Source organism: Drosophila kikkawai, chromosome X (assembly GCF_030179895.1).
Source record: "Drosophila kikkawai strain 14028-0561.14 chromosome X, DkikHiC1v2, whole genome shotgun sequence".
Classification (NCBI taxonomy): domain Eukaryota; kingdom Metazoa; phylum Arthropoda; class Insecta; order Diptera; family Drosophilidae; genus Drosophila; species Drosophila kikkawai.
In genome coordinates, this window is record NC_091733.1 from 6,206,117 (window position 1) to 6,216,129 (window position 10,013).

Sequence of the window (10,013 nt, forward strand, 5' to 3'; positions counted from 1 at the left end):
TTTGTTTTATATTTATTTTTTTGTTAGTCTATTTAATCTCCTTGTTTATATATTTATCGTTTTAATTTTTATTATTTATTTATTTATTTATTTATTTATTTATTTAGTCATTTATTTAGTTATTTATTTATATAATTATTTGTTTGGTCATAGTTGTTCCTCATTTACTTTATATACATATTTTATTCATTTTTTTTGTTAGATTTTCTGATTGTGCCCTAACTCATTTTTTTTTCTTGTGAATTTCTAATTTGATATTCTGTGGTTTGTGTATCGGCTTCCCCTCGAAATTTCGTCCCCCCTTATGAGCGCTCAAACGGGTAGGTCGAGGATTTTGTTGATGTCGGGGAATTAATATTATTATTCTTATTGCGGAAAACAATTACAAACAGAGAAAAAGAAAAAAAAAGGAGTTAGGTGGTTCAGCAGAGACCAAACTGCTCGATTATATTTTAATGTAAAATTAATGATTATAATTAAAAAGTAAGGTTTGAATATGAACATGGAGTAGTTTTTTTTCTGGGAAGGAGGAAGGAATCGATGGCGTGAGGTGATTGTGTGGAGTCATGAAAGGGGCAGCTGCATATATAATTTCTGCCAGCAGCCTGCAAAGGACGGGAGGGCAAGGCAGGTGAGCTCCACAACATCTCGGAGTCTCAAAGGAGTCTGACCGTTTAGAAGATATGTGTCGTTAAGAAATGTTTCGTCCAGTTTCGAACTTGTGCAAGTGTTAGTGTTGTGCAATGTCTCGTCTCCGTCTAGGGCGGGATGTTCAAAAATAAATTATATCTGTTACGTGTGTCAGTGGGCCGGGCCAAGAACCGATGCCTGAGAGGGAGCTAGCCGAGGCATGGCCCAAGCCGATGGCTGCACGCGCAGGACCATGATAGGGTCATAACAAATTTTTTGAAAAATATTATAACTTGGCTGTTTTTCAACATTTTTAAATGATTTTTGAGATATGGCTAAAGATTTTCGGTTCATAATTTTGTGAAAATCGGACGACAATATCTTATAGCTGCCATAGGAACGATCCAGAAATTAATAGAAAAAATTATAACTTCATTGTTTTTCAACGTATTTTCATCTACTTTAAGGGGGTCTTCCTATTCAAAACCCGTTTTTTGGAACCTTTTTAAAAAAAATTCTTATTTGAAAAAGCAAAGAATAATTGAAAACTTTTTTTATTGATTGTATTACAAAAGGTTCAAAGTATATAAGAAAATTTTGTTTGCCTCGATACGAGGGCTGTTCAAAAAGTAATGAGACTTCAAAGTTGGTGGTAGAAAAAAAAGGTGTCGCACGGCGGCCACGATTCCGGGTCTCCGGAGCGTTTGAAATGAATAACGCGTTTGAAGTTTGAAAATAGCTCATTTTGCGAAGACCTTGCCATCTTCTAAAGTATTTCAAATTTCTAAAAATCCTTTTAGGGGCAGATTCACAACCCAAGCTGTAAATAAATGCAAAAAAAGTCGAAAAAAAAGTTGCTCAATGAGAAGACCCCCTTCAGATATGAGCTATTGGTATTATTTCTGAATTTTCGGTGTAAATATTATGAAAATCGGACAACTATATCATATACCTGCCATAAAAGCGATCGGTAAATGTAGAAAACTGTAAAACTGTAACTGTCAAACTGTAAACACAATAAATATAGGTAAAATGTTATGAAACTCTGTTTTGTGTGTGTTTTCTATGCTATTAATAAATATACAACTTTTATATATTTTCTTTTATTTTTTTTTTTAATTATTTAACCAAAATGGCTAGATTCTTAATGATCCAATTGCAATCTGCAAGGGTATACAAATTTCGGCGTGCCGAAGTTAGCTTCCCTTCTTGTTTATTTTTATTTTTACTTATATGGTGGAAATTTAAATTGCGTGTGCTAGTCAGTAATTCTTCGGCAGTGTTGTGAAATTTTTACAGGTAGTGTTGTAAAATTCAGCTCATAAAAGAGTCGCGGAGATAAAGCCTAGTACTCTGACGAGAAAAAACCGCTGTATAAATTTAGACAGCGGCCAAACTCCATATAAAAAAACGGTGTCGAAAAAAAAAGAAGAAGAACTTTTAGACACGTCGTTTTTTTCGGTACTCTGACGACGAAAATGAAGCCTGCGAAAATTGAATGGCGTTGCCAGATCAAGATAGTAAACAGCTGATATCGCGCTGTCTAAATAATTCATTTGATTTATTTAGACACCCCTAATGGAGGGAAAGTTGAAGGAAAAAGGTGGCATTGATAGGGGCTGTCAAGGGGAAGCCCATAATATGGAATTTAACCCACAAAGGACATTTTAATGCCATATTTATTAATATTTTTAATATTTTTTTGAATATTTGTTTACAAACAGCTGTCCAGTGTGACCAAAGAAAATCCTTAAACGCCATAAAAAGTACATTTTCATGGCATTTCAGGAGTTTCCTTAATTTTTTTTGGTCACACTAGCTCGGTAGCGAAATAAACAGCGATTCCGCTGTCTAATTTAGACAGCGGGTTCAGCGTTTGAAAAACTACGCTACTCCCGTAGTATTTCGTTTTGCTATTGCTACCGCTCTCGCTTTGACGAGAGCCGTAGCAGAGCCGTAGCAGAAGATCGGCAAATGCTTTGCTATAGCTATAGCGTAGTTTTTTCTGTTCAAAAACTACGGCTATAGCTATAGCAAAAAATAAATAGCAGTGCTCTGCGTAGCCGTAACCGTAGCAAAAGATTGAGAGCGAGATGAGAGAAGAGCAAAAGGAGTTTCGTCATATGCTACCTGCTGTCGCATGCCCCTGTTTCTCTCTCTTTCTGTCCTCCTGTGTTTTGTTTTTGTTTTCTGCTGCAGCGACAACAGGTAGCATATGACGAAACTCCTTTTGCTCTGCTCTCATCTCGCTCTCAATTTTTTGCTACGGCTACGGCTACGCAGAGCACTGCTTTTGAGTTTTTTTGCTATAGCTATAGCGTAGTTTTTGAAGTGAAAAAACTACGCTATAGCTATAGCAAAGCATTTGCCGATCTTCTGCTACGGCTCTGCTACGGCTCTCGTCAAAGCGAGAGCGGTAGCAATAGCATAGCAATATTTTTATGAATTTTGCTGCTCTGGAGTAGTAAATGCAAACCCTGAGCGGGTTTTTCTCGTCAGAGTACTAGGCTTAAAGAAAAAAAATTCCCTTCACATCACGCACAGTTTGTAAAATAATTTTGGAGATATTTTGAAGAAAAACAATTTTTTTTTTTAGCAAAACTCCATATAAAAAAACGGTGTCGAAAAAGGAAGAAGTAGAACTTTTAGCCTCGTCGTTTTTTCCGGTACTCTGACGACGAAAATGAAGCCTGCGAAAAGTGAATGGCGTTGCCAGATCAAGATAGTAAACAGCTGATATCGCGCTGTCTAAATAATTCAATTGATTTATTTAGACACCCCTAATGGAGGGAAAGTTGAAGGAAAAAAGTGGCATTGATAGGGGCTGCCATAATATGGAATTTAACCCACAAAGGACATTTTAATGCCATATTTATTAATATTTTTAATATTTTTTTTGAATATTTGTTTACAAACAGCTGTCCAGTGTGACCAAACAAATTAAGGAAAATCCTTAAACGCCATAAAAGGTTCATTTTAGTGGCGTTTCAGGCTTTTCCTTAATTTTTTTGGTCACACTTAATTTAGACAGAGGATTTTTCTCGTCAGAGTACTAGGCTTAAATAGCGATTCCGCCATAACACGTGTTACAGCGGATTTTCGTCGTCAGAGTACTAGTTTTCGGACGCGCTTCTTTAAATTCATTTAAGAAATGATGGTGCCCGATCATCTTTAAGTTAAATATTCGACTGTGCTTTCTCGCTTGGTGGAGTAATTGTAATTGAAAAGCATATTAGCCAGTTCATTACAGGTCGAAACTCAAAATGGTATTCCAATGAGAATTTCATTTAACTTGTTTCTTAAACTGAAACAAGAAAGGAAGCAAACTTCGGTACACCGAAGTTTGTATACCCTTGCAGTTTGCAATTGGATCATTAAGAATCGACTAATTTTGTTAAAAATAAAAAATAAAAACTAACTGGATGAACAATACATATATAAACTCTGGTCAAATTAATCCCAGCAAGCATTTTATGAAAATTCTGATCTTATTCGAGTCATTTTCGACTCCCCTTTCTGATTAAAATGAGCATATATGCGCTCATTTTCTGATCATAAATACGCTGCCTTCGGGAGAAAATGGACCCCTAGCACAGTGGGCCCAATAGCTCTGCTAGCAGAATTAAATTACTAACTTTAGTAAATTAATAGATATTTTAATGAAACTTTGTATTTACATAGCTCATAGCTCCCATACAAATGTTAAAAAAAAAAATATTCAGCAATATAAATGTTCACATTTTTTTTTTAATTTTTAAGTGTTTTGTTTTTGCATTTTAACTAATGAGTTTGTTTTCTAAATATTATTCGCTACTATTATTCGGAATCTGAAGATTCAGAATCATTATTTAAATGTGGGAAATTTATTAGAAGACCAGCAACAACTTTATCAAACAGAATTTGTTGACATTTTAGACAATGATGTTATTAGTGGATCAGTTGGTGGTAGTTGGGGAATATATCTGCATTCCTCTCCTTGGCACTTATTCGCGTTAGCTGGTATGTATGTATGTTTTGTGTGCCCAACATCTACATACAGTGCAAGCGCTTCATCAGGTGAGAAGGGAACAGGTAATTTCACTGGTGTGTCCAATGACTTCTTTATTTGTTGTCCAGCACTCTCATCTGTATTAAGTGTGGAAACAATTTTTGAAGCCGTTCGCATTCCAGATTTATACAAATTGGAGCTTATAGCCACCATCAATTGTTCACAAGTTGCTTGTTTAATAAGAGTAGACACTTGTTTGATCTGCGCCTTAGGGCACAAATCACCAAAATCCTTTTTAGGCCTACCAATATCTGATGTTGACGTGGTATGATATAAAATGAGCGGCATATCAAGCCATTTCTGATTTTTTTTCTCAAAAAACTTATTGTTGTAATGGCAATCCTTCCATTTCGCTGCAAGCCTTCTTACAAAATTATCCAATTTTTTATTAATTTCTTTAATTTCGTTGTCAGATAAGTTTATGTTCTTCAAAATTGTGCCAAATACATATTCATTTAGCACCAACAATTTCCTTGATGCGACATTTTCGCCAAGCCACATGCAAAACAGAACGCGCTTCGGGACTGACATTTCACCTAAAAAGTGCAATAAGATAAAGAGTTGGACGTAGTTGGTCATCATTTTGGACATTCTCACATCACAAGAACTCATACTTTACATAAATACTAAAATTAGCTTGAATACGATTGAATAACGTTAACTTAAGTCCAATGAAGACAGTAAAACGCTCAAAAACAATTCTTGCTAAGTCAACTTACGAATAACACATTTTTAAGCTACACATGAAAAGACGGGCCACTAACATACAATTTGTATTTAGTACATACCTTATTTTAAGGGAAACAAAAGTTATTTGTATCAATATACTCAAATTTATCACTTGTTTTGATAATTTAAAACGAATTACAAATAACCTCAAATCTTTGTGTAGACACGTGCCGCAAATCAGTTAAGTTTCAAAGCTCGCAGCCGATCAGAGATGCACTAAAAAACTCATTCAAAAGCTTTTTTGAGCTTTGCAGAGTGTAGCCAATTAAATAAAATCAAAACTAAACGCAATATTTATATTTAAAAAATAGACTTTTATTCCGCTAGATTTTAGATTGGATCCACTGTGCCTAGCCGCGACTCTTCTGGAAGAGTCGTTTTCGACTCCTCCCTCTGCCAAGAGCGGACTCTTTTTCGAGTCATATTTGAATCGAAATTTGATCGTTTGCAAGTCATATTTGTAGCAATAAGGGAATCATTTTTGAGTCCCATTAATACGAATTAGGGACTCTTCTTCGAGTCATATTAGAATCGAAATTTGAACGTTTGCAACTCATCATTGTAGTAATAAGGGAATCATTTTTGAGTCGCATTTATATTAATTAGGACACTTCTTTGAGTCATATTTGAATAGAAAATTTTTATTGTTTTATTTATCTATATATATAAAAATGGAGACAAAAAATGTTACTAATGGCATCACAAAAGAACGGCTGGGCCGATTTGGCTCAAATTTTTTTCAGTTGTTTGTAATTGCCAGAAGAAGGTTATTAAATAAGAAAATTTTGGGAAGTCCTTCCGGAAAGGTCGCTAGCGGCTCAACAGATGGACACACGGTTGTATGTAAAATTCTGAAACACCCTACAAAGATCATAGCTGCGTTGAAATTGTGTATCAATGAACTCGGTAAAAAAATATTTAAACAAAAAAATCGAGCTAACGAAGCATTACCAATTGGAAGTAATGACTGCTTTTAGACGATCAAGACTTGGACGGCGTTCACGCAATGCAATAAGTATTCAGAATTCCCGTAATAGTCGGACGCAAGAGGAACGTACAGAAATAAATGCATCGATACGTGCCCAGATCGCAAAGCTTTGCGCTGCACAAAGACCACCTCAAGCCCGACAAAATAAAAGAGGAAGACGAACCGCGAATGAAAACTAGAATCGCGCTGCATTCGCATACAATTCTGAAACACCCTACAAAGATCATAGCTGCGTTGTTATTGGTTCATTGTCTGTCGTATGTCAGCATTGCAATGCACTGAAGTTTCGGTTGGAAACCCTCGGCTTATGCTGTGCAGGTGGCAAAATTAAATTGCCTGTTTTGGCTCATCCACCAAAACCATTGTATTCGCTACTCAATGGAAATTCAGCCCAATCAAACAGTTTCCTAAAGCTTGCACAAAAATATAACGGATGCTTTCCAATTACGTCATTTGGAGTCGAGGTTTTTTATCAATCAGGCTACAATCCAAGTTATAAGATAATGGCGTCTCTTTATTATCAAAATGAACAACTCACATTTTTTCGAAATTGCATTCCAACATTCAGATTCATGGGCAAATTCACCACCGAGCGGGCGCTTTGTTATCACCACAAAACAAAGATCTTAAATTCCTTCAGATCTATTTCATTGGTGATTCTGCAGTTGAACTAAATCACCGCTGTGCAATTTTTACTGCAACTAAACGTGAAATTATCGAACAATTGCAAAATCTTCTCCATGAGAATGAACTGCATTGAATATAATGCATTATTACGAACACAAAAATCATTATCAGCGCTGACAAAAAAGACCCACTGGTAGCCATGCAAGACAATTTAATGCTCCCACCACCAATGAACACGCAGTGGTGATTGTTGGCGAGAATGTGGAATAACGCGATATTGTTTTTAACCGTCGGGATAATGGCCAAGTGCAGTGAGTTTATGAGACTCATCGGTCACATGATGCTCTTCAATATCCGTTAATGTTCTGTCGTGGAGAAGATGGGTATCACTTCAACATAAAGATGGTCTATCCAACGACAGGTTTGTTTACAAGTCATCACTTCTCTTTGATTCTACAACTAAGTTTGAATTCAAATTCTAGGAGAAGAAACGAATAAGAAGGAATTTTTTGAATTTTTATGCGTATCGATTGATGATTTGACTAGATGTTGACAATCATCTGTTAAGATACCGCCGTTTGTTTCAACAGTACTGCGTCGACATGTACGTCAAAGTAGAAACGGAACGTCTCAATTTAATTTGTTTTAATCAGTCGAAGTTGGGGCGAGATAAAGTTCGCCGGGTCCGCTAGTTATTTATATATATATTTACACATGACAATTATAAGGTAATTAAGTTTGAGCAGTAAGTTAGTTATATAAATATAAATATTTAACAATCAATATCAAGACAGTAGTAAATTCAATTATTAATATATATATTTACATATCGAATTATTAGATAATTAATTTTAAGCAATAGGTAAGTTGGTATAGTAATAATTATAAATATTTAACAATTAATATCAGATAGTAGTAAATTCACTTATTAATATATATATTTACACTAGCGGACCCGGCGAACTTTATCTCGCCCCAACTTCGACTGATTAAAACAAATTAAATTGAGACGTTCCGTTTCTACTTTGACGTACATGTCGAAACAGTACTGTTGAAACATCATCAATCGATACGCATAAAAATTCATAGAGCTGACCTTATTCCTATCTTCTCCTAAAAATTTTAGGCTAAAATTTGAATTCAAAATTAGTTGAGAATCAAAAAGAAGTGATGACTTTTAAACAAACCTGTCGTTGGATTGACAAATTTTTTTGACTTGAAATCTGTGGAGAGCGATCTGATAAACAATATTTTTTGTTTTGTTATCCGGTGTAAAAATAAATAATGATGACGGCTTTCCCACACGCGAACAGGCTACGTATAGCTGGCCATGTGAAAAATATGGATATTCTAGATTTATCCTGCAGACTTCCAACGATTGGCCTTGCGATTTATTGATGGTCATCGCAAATGCCAATCGAACTGGGAACTGAATCGTCTTGAATTGGAATGGAAGATCTGTTGGAATAATAGGAATTCGTGGGATAAGAACTACCTCTCCTTTAAATTTGCCCTTGCATATGGCGCGGACTTCCAACATAAGTTGCTGGGAGATTGGTCAAACAACCGATGTTGTTCGCGTGTCCTTCAGTAGCGATGGCGTCACGCAAGTGAATGTACTCGTCTGACCGCAACTTCGACTGATTAAAACGAATGAAATTGAGACACAGTACTGTTGAAACAAACGGTGGTATCTTAACAGATGATTGTCAACATCTAGTCGAATCATCAATCGATACGCATCAAAATTCATAGAGTTGACGTTCTTATTCGTTTCTTCTCCTAGAATTTGAATTCAAACTCAGTTGTAGAATCAAAAAGAAGTGATGACTTGTAAACAAACCTGTCGTTGGATTGACCATCTTTATGTTGAAGTGATACCCACCTTCTCCACGACAGAACATTAACGGATATTGAAGAGCATCATGTGACCGATGAGTCTCATAAACTCGCTGCACTTGGCCATTATCCCGACGGTTAAAAACAATATCGCGTTATTCCACATTCTCGCCAACAATCACCACTGCGTGTTCATTGATAGTGGGAGCGTTAAATTGTCTTGCATGGCTACCAGTGGGTCTTTTGTCAGCGCTGATAATGATTTTGTGTTCGTCATAATGCATTATATCCAATGCAGTTTTGAACAATCTGACCAATTCATTATGCACATAGAGAAGATTTTGCAATTGTTCGATAATTTCACGTTAAGTTTCAGTAAAAATTGCACAGCGGTGATTTAGTTCAACTGCCGAATCACCAATGAAATAGATCTGAAGGAATTTAAGATCTTTGTTTTGTGGTGATAACAAAGCGCCCGCTCGGTGTTGAATTTGCCCATGAATCTGAATGTTGGAATGCAATTTTAAAAAATGTGAGTTGTTAATTTTGATAATAAAGAGACGCCATTACCTTATAACTTGGATTGTAGCCTGATTGATGAAAAACCTCGACTCCAAATGACGTAATTGGAAAGCATCCGTTATATTTTTGTGCAAGATTTAGGAAACTGTTTGATTGGGCTGAATTTCTATATAGTAGCGAATACAATGGCCCTGGTGGATGAGCCAAAACGGGCAATTTAATTTTGCCACCTGCACAGCATAAGCCGAGGGTTTCCAACCGAAACTTCAGTGCATTGCAATCCTAGACAATGAACCAATAACAACGCAGGTAAGATCCTTGTAGGATGTTTCAGGATTGTATGCGAATGCAGCGCGATTCAAGTTTTCATTTGCGGCTCGTCTTTCTCTATTATTATGTCGGGCTTGAGGTGATCTTTGTGGAGCGAGAAGCTGTGCCATTTGGGCACGTATCGATGCATTTATTTCTGTACGTTCCTCTTGCGTCCGACTATAACGGGAATTCTGAATACTTATTGCATTGCGTGAACGCCGTCCAAGTCTTGATCGTCTAACAGCAGGCATTACTTCCAATTGCTTCGTTAGCTCGATTTTTTTGTTTAAATATTTTTTTACCGAGTTCATTGATACA

At 36.1% G+C, this 10,013-nt stretch overlaps 1 long non-coding RNA gene across 1 annotated transcript; it reads right to left on the reverse strand.

The window, feature by feature from the left end:
* Positions 1-7,867: 7,867 nt before the first annotated feature.
* LOC138929127 (uncharacterized) lies at positions 7,868-9,605 on the reverse strand. Its single transcript, XR_011445567.1, has 3 exons — positions 9,432-9,605; positions 8,866-9,364; positions 7,868-8,804 (listed from the first exon to the last, which is right to left on the reverse strand). It is a non-coding gene; the product is annotated as an uncharacterized lncRNA (long non-coding RNA).
* Between the last annotated feature and the right edge of the window lie 408 nt (positions 9,606-10,013).